This window comes from Triplophysa dalaica, chromosome 5, assembly GCF_015846415.1.
Source record: "Triplophysa dalaica isolate WHDGS20190420 chromosome 5, ASM1584641v1, whole genome shotgun sequence".
Lineage (NCBI taxonomy): Eukaryota > Metazoa > Chordata > Actinopteri > Cypriniformes > Nemacheilidae > Triplophysa > Triplophysa dalaica.
The window spans coordinates 21,654,261-21,667,594 of NC_079546.1; the positions used below are offsets into that span (position 1 = coordinate 21,654,261).

At 36.4% G+C, this 13,334-nt stretch overlaps 2 long non-coding RNA genes across 2 annotated transcripts; one reads left to right on the forward strand and one right to left on the reverse strand.

The window, feature by feature from the left end:
- Positions 1–333: 333 nt before the first annotated feature.
- Positions 334–5,830, reverse strand: LOC130421366 (uncharacterized). Its single transcript, XR_008906791.1, has 6 exons — positions 5,672–5,830; positions 3,349–3,571; positions 3,206–3,244; positions 1,889–2,029; positions 1,431–1,490; positions 334–1,280 (listed from the first exon to the last, which is right to left on the reverse strand). It is a non-coding gene; the product is annotated as an uncharacterized LOC130421366 (long non-coding RNA).
- A 2,274-nt stretch (positions 5,831–8,104) lies between these two features.
- On the forward strand, positions 8,105–12,926 carry LOC130421363 (uncharacterized). The gene is made up of 2 exons (XR_008906785.1): positions 8,105–8,158; positions 11,834–12,926. It is a non-coding gene; the product is annotated as an uncharacterized LOC130421363 (long non-coding RNA).
- Positions 12,927–13,334: the final 408 nt, after the last annotated feature.

Sequence of the window (13,334 nt, forward strand, 5' to 3'; positions counted from 1 at the left end):
ATGAGAGTCAGAGTGCACCAAATTGCATAATACATCAAAACTGGATTAACTGGTTTTTATTTGGCTTGTTGTAAGGTTTTAGTACCTGGGAATCTTCTTAAGAACTGGCTGGGGCTGTTTCCAAAAAAATGAATGGTTGAATTGTACAGTTCATTTTCAGAAATGCATATACACACACAAAATCATGACTATACAAAACACTTTAAAGTAATATATACAATAATTTTAATTTTTAATCGCATTAATCACATGTTTATTTCTGTGATTAAACATAAAATTCAATAATTAATTCAAAAGTAGCGTATTGTGCACATAAAGCACTGCTATATGAAAAAAAGAGCAAGAAGAGTTGTTTTCAAACACTTTAAACAAATAATGTCCTTTTTACAACAGTCAACTGTATTTAAAAAGCGCTTTTTACAATTTTCATCGACGAAGCAGCTGTACAGTACATGAAACATATTGACTATAAGCAAAATACTTAAAGATATAAGTAAAAACAAAAAAAGGTAAAAACACAGAAAACAGACACACATCGATTCAAATACCCCACACACAAAACACTCCAACACACACAGACACACGGACGCGTAGACACACGTGCACTCACACACAAACTGACACGCACGCACGCACACAGACAGACAAACAGGCACACCTACACACACACACAAAGACACACACAGACAAACATGACGAGCTGTCAAAACAACAACATGTGCTCAACAAAAACACTCAGAGACAGCAAAGGATTGAAACAGGTGATCAGACCCAGAACCTGACACAAAGAACCCGGGTTTACGTCAAGCAGTCCATTATAAGTAGGCCTACTTGGCAATAATAAATAAAAAGCATGAGCTTTTGTGTATTACATGAAAAACATTTATTTTAGTGGTGGGCCGTTAGCGCGTTAATGAGAGACTCTTATCGCGCAGTAAAAAAATGTCACCGTTAATCTATTCTCAAAGTTGGGTTGGGAGCTGGGTCTATACTACGCAATTCTATACTATGAATTGATGTCAAGGGACAATTGTTTTGATACTGTAATGTTGAATGCGTACTTTGTGATATCATATCGGAATGTTCGCAGGAGGAATAAGAAGGTCTGGTGATTTTCCACTCTGGTGATTTTCCATGACAAGTGTTACCTCCTGTTTCAAGCATATAAATATTAGTCCTTAATACAATAAACTTTGGACTCTGATTGAACTGGACTTCTGTGTCTGTGTCATCCTTGGTTCCCAGGATCCTGAAACTCTGTGTGTTCCATCGACTAGACTCTTCAACCGCAGAATATTATTTAGACAAGGGGAAAAAAGAATATTACATTCGTACAGTCACAAATGCAAAATAATCAAAAGTTTTTATGTTTTTCAAACTGATTTTAGACAATTACTTTCAGAAAAAAAAAGATATTACATGAAGTTTACCTTGCGAATCGCTGAATGCGGCACTTCTTTGAGGTGCAGCAGTTATCACATCAGCATTTACTATATCGAAATAAAAATATACCAAATTTAATCAGCAAACAAGTAAGTAAATAAAAAAGAATACGTTTTCATGTTTTTTGCTTTTTAAAAACAGCTTTTTTTAGTAAATATTTTCAGAAAGAGATAGACTTTGCAAATTGCTGCAGTGATCAATTCAGCATTTACTATATATAATTAAAAATAAACAAAATATAAATACAACATTACAAATATAATTGAAAAAAGAGATGAAATAATAGCTTTCACTGTTATGCTGATGATACTCAACTTTATATTTCCTCGATGCCTCATGAAACCCAGCAGTTTCATCGAATAAAGGATTGCATAGTTGACTTAAAAATGTGGATGAGTAACAATTTTTTACTACTAAACTCGGACAAAACAGAAGTGTTACTTACTGGACCGAAAACTGCTATGCGTAACAACCAAGAATACTGCTTAACGATTGACGGATGCTCCATAAAATCCTCGTCATCAGCTAAGAATCTTGGCGTTGTATTTGACAGTACTCTCTCATTTGAAAGCCATGTCGCAAACACCTGTAAAATTGCATTTTTCCATTTTAAGAATATATCTAAATTACGTCATATGCTGTCACTGTCAGATGCAGAGAAATTAATTCATGCATTCATGACATCAAGACTAGATTACTGTAATGCACTTCTAGGTGGTTGCCCTGCGGGCCTATTACAAAAACTGCAACTGGTTCAAAACGCGGCAGCTCGAGTTCTTACACGTACAAAAAAGTATGAGCATATAACCCCGGTTCTGTCAACCTTGCACTGGTTACCTATAAAGCATCGCATTAACTTTAAGATCTTGCTTATTACCTATAAAGCCCTACATGGTCTAGCGCCGCAGTATTTGAATGAACTTCTATTGTATTACAGACCACCACGTACATTACGCTCTAAGGGGTCCTGTCAGTTGGTAATACCTAGAATTTCAAAATCAAGTGCTGGTGGTAGATCCTTTTCTTATCTAGCGCCTAAACTTTGGAATATTCTTCCCTGCACGGTCCGGGAGGCAGACACACTCTGTCAGTTTAAATCTAGACTAAAGACTCATCTTTTTAATCTTGCATACACTACACCTCCATAATATTAATCCTCAGAGGATTTAGGCTGCATTATTTAGATCAACCGGAACCAGGAACACATCCAACAACAAATGATGTACTTGTTGCATCAAAGAGTGCAGAACAGTACTCTACTCTCAGCCAGTCTTGTCTCTTTGTTCCAAGGTTACCGCAGGATGCAGTTCATGCCCAGACCTGATGGCAGAGCTGAGAATGGGAAGCGGTGACCTGACAAGTGCTAAGAGGATAGAGCTGGATAAAGGACGCGACAACTTTGTTTTTTTCTACAACATTTCAAATGCTATTAGATTGTTAATGATAATCTTTAATTTTTATATTTTTATTAAGCCTTGTTGTGCAAGCACTGATGAGCTTGTGCAGAGGCAGCAGCTTTTGCCAGAGGGGAACTGGAATCCCCTGGTTGGGCCTGGGTTCCCCTGAGGTTTTTTTTCTCGATGGGAGTTTTGGGTTCCTCACCACCGTTTGCATATTGTTTTGCACTATCTGCCTGGCCGGGGGGGCTGCTTTAGAATTCATACTTGTATTAAATGTGTCTCATGTACAGCTGCTTTGTAACAATGAAAATTGTAAAAAGCGCTATATAAATAAAGTTGAGTTGAGTTGAGTTAATACTCACAAAGCAGGTCAATTTGGTGAAATGTTGTTTCAGAAAATCCTGCATCGTACACAGAGATTATTTCAAAACATGTTAAACTTTAAAGTTAAACAAATAAATATATTTTACAAAGAAGCTATCTTAATAAATGTAAATTTACTTACCAACTAGATTCGAAGAGTAACGTCTTTGCAGAACTTATTTTACAATGTATTCTAAAACGTGTGCGAAGGCCTGTTGAATGAAGGAGGCGGTGATTACCGCCACATGACGTGGCTGGTATATTACCCAAGGTCTGAAAAGCATCTAACAGCAGGTCATTTGAACTTGAATTTGGCAGCACAGAGTAAATGAAGTCAGAAAGACCACTGTCTACATCATCCATCTCTAAGAAAAGAGTGAGACATTGTAAATCAGTGTTAGCCCAAATAAATATCCAAAGTGCAATTCAGCCCAAAAGGAAAATGTAATGTATTCTTCATTACTTAAACTGTAAAAAATGTTCCGTAATTTTTACGGAAAAATACCGGCAGCTGTGGTTGCCAGTAAAATTCCGTAAAAAAATACAGGGAAAGAACGTAAACAGCTTTGCAGTTTAAAACTTCAGGGCACAAACTTAAAAACTGTGTATGAACTTAATACATTTGAGTCTTTTATATTAACAACATTTCTTTATAGAAAATTAAAACTTGGTCCAAATGCATATAAGTGAAAACATTACATTTACTTAATTTATTTCTTTGTAATTCATTATTAAAATCACTTTTAAACAAAGCAACATGCAGCATGACATCAGAATATCTTTGCCTGACCGTGAGTTAAACACAGACTCCACTCTTCAGCATAGAGGTGACTCACAAAATATTTTATGTCAGAAAAGAAAAGAGAAAATACAAATTCTATAGTTTTTACGGAAAAATACCGGCAGCTGTGGTTGCCAGTAAACTACCGTAAAATTACCGGAACATCCTGTTTTATTCATCCAATCAATTCACATTGGAAAACATGAGCCACACCCACTATTCATTTTGGAGACACGTCAGAATACTGAAGACGATAATCACTTCTGCTTCACAGGGACTGCAGCATAACAGCCATGACTTGATGCTTTATTGGTTTATTTGAAGTCACCGTTTTTGTGATCAGGGTTTGCTTTAGTTGCCATCTTTCAGCCGTCATACATAAGTTTACAGTTTTCTTTGTACTGCTAAGACATTGTTTTATGTAAAACATATTTTTGTAGCAAATGGAAGTGTGATTAGGTATTTACTCTTTATCTGGGATGTTGTTAAATTACGTATTGTATTTTTTGTTACAGAGCCTCAATGAATTTACTTTTAAAATGCACATTTTGTGCAACAATCAATCTAAAAAGTTTTTGAACCATTAAAAGCTTTCATTCTGTCTTTGACTCAGACATCAAGAATCAGTGTATGAATCTCAACAGTGGTGACTAACACATGAAAAGCTTACAGCCGCAATGCATGCTGGAAATCATTGATGAGTTTTGTGCTTTGATGATACCCAGAATGCATTGCATTTATCTTTAAAGGTTTTTTCTGTTGTCCCCATGGTTGAGACAAACTGTTATATTCTTGATATCTGCTAGAGCATCTATCATGTGTTAGATGTGCTGTTAAAGACATTCAGTATATTAATTAATTTCATTCAATATCATAAATGAGGACAACAAGTAACTTTAAAGCACTACCTAAACTCTTCAACATGTACTTACTCTCCAACACAAGTAATTGAATGCGTTAGCTTTATCTGAGCTTTCCACCCACCTGAGTCAGTGTGTTTCAACTCATAGATGTCAATACTGGGGAAAGTATCACCATAATGGTGACTCAACAAAACCATCAACATGTAAACTTGTGTTAGTTGTCAATTAGAACTTTTGTAGACGTGCAACAGAAATAAAGTGACAGTAAGTGAAGGTGATAAAAGGGTTTGTGGAGTTGAAAAAAAACTCCTTGTGAAAACTTTTGAATTTCACTGTTCAATTTGACAGTGTTTCTCCGTGTTTTTTACAGACACTTTCTGATAACAGTTTTTTTGTGTGAAAACAACAGGATTGTACTGTCAATTTCACAGGCATTTTTTACAGTGTATATTTTAGCCAAAAATATCTTCTACATCTGCAGTCATTGTGGGAAAAACATGGTAATGGTTTGTGGGTGGGTATTGTGCCCTAACTACAAATACCACAGTACAACTTAGTTACATAACCGTAATAAAAGCATGGTGAATGCGGCGTGTTTTATCCACCAAAATCACAGTTAAAATACTGCTTCTTTTAACCCAATATAACTATTATAAAGTGATCGAAGGAAAACCTGACGCTAGCATTTAGTCGCTCGAAGTTAAATACAATGTGGGACACAAAGAAGGCTTCCGTAAGCTATTATGAAGCGATGAAGAGAAACGGATTGATTAAAAACATTTAACTTGATATTAAAACGCGACACTGTAACCATCACTTACCAAAGCTTGGCGCGTGTTAACTGTTGTTAAACCTCGCGATTTTTAGAGCATAAAAGCGGCATCACGTTTCTTGAACGCCATGGTCGTTTTCGTACAACCCAGGTTGTTTGATATCGTACGACTTAGCCACTTGGTAAACTCGTATGAATTAGTGCGAATTCGCCGTGAGATCAGGATGTTCAGTCAGCTTCTGTATAAATCTCATCCAGCTGGAATAACCTGTCAGCACTCCCTTTACCTATTGACACACCCATAACTCACTTAGACCCATACAAACACACATTTACCAAAAGGTTGGTTGTCCTTAAACTGTGGTGTGTTTCACGAGAATATTCAAGCAACACTGATTCGGGTGTACCCTTATTCAAGACTTTAAGTAATCTGCGCAAAGTACAATATATTTACCTAATGGGCTCCAAACCCAGGTGTTTTCTGCAATGTAAAAATAGTCACTGGTGTTTTCCATATTTTCCTCATTAGACCCCAGTTTGTAACACTGTTTTTACCAATAAATATTATACAAGGGAACTAAAGATTATGCAATCATGATAATGTCAATGAGCATTGTATGTGTCTTTCAGTCTTGACTAATGTCATAGACTGCATAATAGGCCTATGAGGCCTCAGATTATTTTCTGAAAATATATGATAATATTTGCAGGATAATCTTTTTACTATTATTAGTAATAATTTTAAACAAAATTGAATTGAATGGATAAGGAAGCTGACTGATTAAATATTTGAGATGGTGTGTGAGCTAATATGCACCTACAGTCTCATCAGCACTGATGCAAAATGATCTGAATCTGCACAAGTCAACAATCGTCAGTCACATTTAAGATGAGACTGTTTGAAGACACCATTCCCAAAACTGTGACACTGCAGCTCAAGTCAGGACAGAATCATGAAAAGACCTTTGGGCAACTGATATAGGAATGAAGGATTTGAGTGTATAACCTTAGATGTTTCTTTAAGAAACGCCTGAAATCACATCTCTTCCGCCAACATCTGACTGATCTGTTCTGACTCTTTTCTTCTCTACTCTTTTTCTTCTCTACTCTTTTTCTTCTCTACTCTTTTTCTTCTCTACTCTGAAAAAAAAATAAAAATTGTATGAATGAATGGTTCCGTATACTGTGTTAGGCTATATGAGACTAGTCTACTTTTTGATTGCACTTATGCTTTTGTTGTACTTATGCTGTCCTAATTGCTTCCATTATCTACCCCACTTGTAAGTTGCTTTGGATAAAAGCGTCTGCTAAATGACTAAATGTAAATGTCTAAATGTAACCTGACAGGGCCTTTATACATCATCAGAAATGAGAGGAGACCTGTGATGGAGATGCAGTTTGATGATGATGTCCAAACCACTACACTTAAATCACTAGACTGAGTTTTGTCACGATAAATACAATATTTCCCACAGATAGAATTTATGGAATAGTGCTCTGTGATGATGAGCACAGAGGTCATCACATGAACGTCAGTTCACAGTACTAAGGTACGGAGAGGTGTAGGTGCAACTGAATCAAATATACACATTGTGTTAAAAGGAATGTTTTTTGACCCCTAAAGATGGTATGGTCCATTAGTTTTGGGCGGGAAGTGTAAATGTGTATAAGTGCGGGTGAGACAAAGGAATGGGAGGTTGGTTGAGCATGGTTGGGGTGAGAGAAAGACCCAGCCACTCAAATGTCTTTCTACCTGTCGAGGCTAGCGTGATGTCTGGTTTTGCTGCTCACAGCATGTTTTTTGTTTCAATGTTTGTATAGTCAGTTTAAACAAATTATGTTTTTTCTTTTTATTCTTATTGTGGGAAAGTCTACGGATTCACTCACCTGTGAAGAGACAGCTGTCCAAAATAAAATCACTTGGATTGAAACAAGTTCACACCTTGTGGTGCGTTTTTGTACTCTCCCAGGCCTTATGGCAGTAAGACTACTCTGATTGTTGGAAACAATTGATCGTCCGACTAAAAACGGCGGCAACAATCTGACATGCTCTTTTAATGTTAGCAGATACTTGTAGTGTTTTAATGTTATTAAATCATTTTAATATTACTATATCCAGACGTTACTTCTGGAATCATCGAATTTTCAAGCGCACTTAAAGGCAGTAGAAGTACCACCATTGTTGAGCTTTGTAGATGTTGCATGTGTGATAGACAATAAGAATGTATTAATCTTTTCTATTCTTAGATATTGTGATCTTTATTGAGTTATTTTACATAATGAACAATTCTCCATTTATCACAGCAAACTGTAGATTCAACCCTCATTCAGTCTCAAGTTTAAGTGTATGAAATTCATATATACATCTAGGAACACACATTTAACATCTGGGCTTTTGTTGTGAGGGCGTGTTTTGTCGTTTTTTCACCCAGCCCTCTTTGGAGTTCTATTTAAAGCTTGCCTGGCAGATGAGTGTATCTCTCTCAGACTGAAGAGCTCATCATCAGATCCAGTGCTGTACTGAACACTTATCCAGGTGAGTAAGCTTCAAATAATGACCACTTATGTGTATGGTAATATTACATCTAACACACTGTGTTCACAAGAATAATTATTATAGATTGAAATTAAAACACAATCAAAATTATATTGAGAAACAGGGAAGTTAAAGAAAGAACATCTGATTTATAAATAAATTGCATTTATTTATTGGGGTTTCACCAAATACACTCACAAATATCCGACTAATAAACAGCAATATTAATAAAACCTGAAATATCCCCTTGTGAATGCGAAGACTTGTGAAAATGGGAGAGGCGTCAGATCTGTGTAGAGTGAGAAGGCTCTTAAAAAGACTGCATTCTTAAACCTGCTTCTGTAGCTCCTGTCACTAATGTCAATCAAAGAACAAAAGAAAAGAGCACTCCCATGTGTTTTGTAGCTTTAATGAGAATTCTTCTGTATTTCATTTAGAATTTACCATTGAACCCTGTACACACTAAAAATGCTCGGTAAAAAACAACCCAATTTGGGTTATTCTTGCAACCCCGCGCTGGGTCAAAAAGGGACGAACCCAGCCTCTTAACCCAACATACAGGGTTGTTATTTTTGACCCGAAATTTGGTTAAAAATGGTCACAGTGCTGGATTAACTTTATCCCAATAATGGGTTGAAAATCACACCATGGTCCTTTAAAGGGAAAATAACATTTACATTTTTAAAAATATGTTATTTTATTATAAATTACAATTATATGTGTGAAATTTAATAATACCCCAAAACAGATTTTATTTTTTCATTTCAATAATTTTTTTTTAATCTGCCTGTTCACTTTAACTCTTTGAGGATTTGGAATTTGACTTGAGACTTGCTTGTGACTTATAAAGAATGAATTGGCAGGACTTTTACTCTTTGGCCCCTGGACTTTCCACCTCTTGAATATAGTCAGTACAGTAAATCAGTTGTACAAGTAATAAATCAATTGCCATATTTTTGCACTTCAAGCACCTCTGAACAATGTTAGCTAAATGCGGTCAATGTTCAAGTAAAATAAATTGCACGAATCCAGAAAAAATGTGATCACTAACAATTATTACTGCTTGCAGCATATATAAAAGCTCAAAGAATCCTTCACCTCCAGGAAGTCCAATTGAGAAAGATTCTACCATGAAATGACAAAACAAAGTTACCACAACATGTGACACTTACTAAATTGTGTGTAGAGATTACACTTTGAGATCAACAGTCATCATACACACCTTAACAATGGTGACAATCATCAAACTAATTCAGGTAAACCACAATGCATGCTGGGAGTCATGAATGAGTTTTGTACAATGATTACCCAGCATGCATTGCAGCATGAAGCTTTCTTTTGGTAATTGTCACCATTGTTGAGTTCTCATACACTGATTCTTTATGTGTCTGGGCATCTGAGGGATTCGTCAGGTTGAATGAATCAAATTTTAAAACAACTTGATTCAGTCAAGCTCAGAAATTCACAGCTAAACTGCTACTCTATTAGAACTTTAATCTGACTTTTCTACGGCAAATATGTTTTCAGTAAAACACATAGTCAGAGACGGACGAATCTTAATGTGACAGAGTTTACTTTCCTGTGGCTCAGCGGTTAGAGCATCACAATCTCTAGCGAAGCGACGGTAACAGGTCTGGGCGTGTCAGCTCGAAGCTTTCGTGAAACTGTTACCTTCCAGTGTTGTGGTCGGGGGGTTCCAGAGCTTTCTTGGGGAAAGATGAGTACAGCCATGACCAGAGGTGGACAATCCTGGGCCATAAAGTAAAAGTCCTGCCATATTTTTGTTTCACCCATGAACTCAGCAGCTGATATCACCAGCGGAGGAACCAAAACATTCCTTTCAAGTCACAAGTCAAATCTCAAGTCCTCAAAGAGTTAATGTTAATGAGATCATTAAGTGAGTAATTTAATGATGATTGAGTGATGAACACCTGCTGTTAACAATCAACATCACTGAAGAAAAGAGAAACACAAGAACTACAACTGACTTCAGCCACAGCCTTGGATGACATCAGCTGAAAAAAAAAACATTTTCACCATAATTGTGGTCAGTGTTTGCTTTAGTTGTGCTCTTGAGTCGTTCAGTAATAGGTTGTGGGTCTTTTTCTGTCTCTTCTCTCAACCGAATGCTGGTATGTCGTGAGCGCACTGGTGTTCTCACAGACTCCCCACTTATGGTTATAAAGCACTTTATGTGTACAGGAATACACAACCAAGCGTTATATAAATGGCTTATTTATTCAAAAGATACTTGCTTCTTAAATAATTACAATATTTTTTTCATGGCAAACATTTGTTCAATGCTGAATCAAATCTTGAAGGAACAGAATAGTTTGTATTTCTGGTTTAAATCTCTCTAGGTTTATGATCTGCATTTGGATATAAAAACCTCCTAAATCAATGGCACGATAAAGCTTCAATATTGGGATCAGTCTTTTAGACATGAACATTTATCATATGAACCTCAACAGTGGTGACAATTATAAGTCATACTGCATTGCATGATGGGAGTTTTTCATGAATTGCAGCTTGAAGCATTTTGTTGAGCATCACCATTGTTGAGCTTCATATGCTGGTTCTTGATGTCTGTCTAGAAGATTTAATTTAGCATGTGCTTTGTTGCTATTGAATTTTCTCACTGATACTTTTAGATAAACAGTTTATTTAAACACCGAATGTAAAAGGTTCATTATGCTAAACATAAACATGATTATGATCTAAAAGAAATATCTCGCCTGTAAACATTTCAGTGTTAGATCACCTCATCATATAAAATAAGTGAAGAATTACACACTTCACAGAACTGATCTCTCTGCTTTATAACAGTACATGAACTGATACAGTGCAAAATCTAACTATAGGGTCAAGAGTCCAACAAAAGCAAACACTGATCTCCATGATGGTGACATCATTTAACCAATAAAACGTCAACATCTCAATTACAGCAGGTGTTCATCACTAATGCTCAATCATCATTTAATTACTCACTTAATGATCTCATTAACAATAACTCTTTGAGGACTTGAGACTTGCTTGTGACTTGAAAGGAATGTTTTAGTTCCTCCGCTGATGAAATCAGCTGCTGAGTTCATGGGTGAAACAAAAATATGGCGGGACTTTTACTCTTTGGCCCCAGGATTGTCCACATCTGCTACTTACTCAATAATCACTATAAAAATAACACAGAAAGGTGTTGGTTTTGGGATAAATCTGGGCCATAATTGAAATGAACTGTTGTTTATATTTGGGTCAGCTCTGCTTTATTTGTCTTGATTTTGGCTGACATGCGGCTTTGATATGCCTGTGGCCAAAATCTGGCAAAAAGGAGCGGACCGCCCAAGGGCCGTCATTCAAAGCTGTATGTGGACCAGATGAGGTGTGGGCCAGATGAGGTGTGGGCTGGATTTGGGCCACAACAATTTGCTATCTGGGACGTTTATCAGCATCAGCTGTAAATCATAAGAGAAGGCCCTACATCAATAGCTGCTGAATGTTTTTAAGGGGGTAACAAATAAATCAGACTTTTTGGTAAGAGGTTTAAAAACAGGCTGGAAAAAGATTGAACGTTACTTAATATTTTATTATATTATTAATGCACGTCATGGTACGTAATACAGAAAACAAACTTGACCCATTAATATCATTAGTGATGCCCATCCTATTTTCTCATTCTAGGAAGTACATTTTAACAAGAGGAAGAAGACTGAAGACGTGTAAACACACTACAGAGCGAAATTGGATTACAAATAAATCAATACAAGCTAAAATCTGAAGCTGCAGCCCTTACCCAATTATCTGACCGATCATCATGAATGCCATACAAAGCATGGAGTTTGATTACCCTGAGAATTGTAATAGTCAAAAAGCCAAGAAGAGATACAGAAAGCAAACCATGATGAAAAATCCAGACATTCTTTTTTGTGACAGAGATGTCCAGAATTCGTACCTCATGTTCTACAGCACACATTTAGCTTCATGGACATCCACCATCTGTGATAGATACAGGCATTTCTTAATAAGTCAAATTGACCAAGGTGAAAGATACCGTATATATCATGATAATGCACTAGACAGAAATGATCCCTTTCTCACAATAAACTTTTACACTACCGGCATTATCCTTGTGCAAGCCAATGAAAATAATCTTAAAATATTTGAAAATGACTATTCTGAGCTGCAAACCAGAGCGACAAACAGGAACAACACAGACCCAATCTAAGCCTTTAACATCTAACCAGCTGAGAGAAGAAAGACCCGAAGAACAAGACCCTGCGGAGAACCCAGACACCATAAACATTTAACATCTGAACCGGCGAGTGGAGAAGAGCTGACGAAAAAGACCCTGAAGAGATTCCAGGACCTCAACCTTTAAGGTCTAACCAGCCGAGAGAAGAAAGACCTGAAGAAAAAGACACAGCAAAACAGTTGCTGAAAAGTCACTGAGCTCATTTATAATTTCAGTCAAATACCTGTAACGTAAAGCAAACTCTTGATTTGCATTTAATTCCCAACCCATCAATGTCAACAATTAGGCTCCTGGTGGTCTTTACTTTGATACAATTATTTCTTGATGATGTTTGTGTTCTGCCTAAACTAAAAAGATAAAACATTTGGAATCTTCGGACCAACTGAAAAAAAATACTGTAATTTGTTACAGCCAATTGTATTACTTTTCTCAAGTTATATTTTGGCTTTAATTAAAACTTAAACTTTAAATGTTGTCTTCATCAAAATATTTGTTTAAATAAAGTCAAAAAGGTAAAAAATATGATTTAGTATGAAGACCATACACCATTTTTTTACTTTGTTACATTTGACATTGTAACAGAGACAGGGGTGCCACAATGAGGCCACAACAGTAGCAGCACCACTGCTCTGAATGTACCGGCAGATGGAGGCGAAAAAAAATGAAGTGACGTGCTGATGAGGTCAAAAGTTCAGTCTTTAATCTAATACCTGCAACTGGTATTTACAATGAAGATCCAAAAAAGAAAGTAAAAACTAAACAAACAAATAACATAAACTGTTCAAGGTTATCTGCAAACATCATTTGGCTATACCAAAAAATTGGCCCAAAAACAGAGCAATAACTTCCAACCACTCACTCTACGAGCCTATGATCTCTTTACCACACTTAGGCGCCTTCTAAAAAAGGCTAAACCCCTCCTACTTGGAT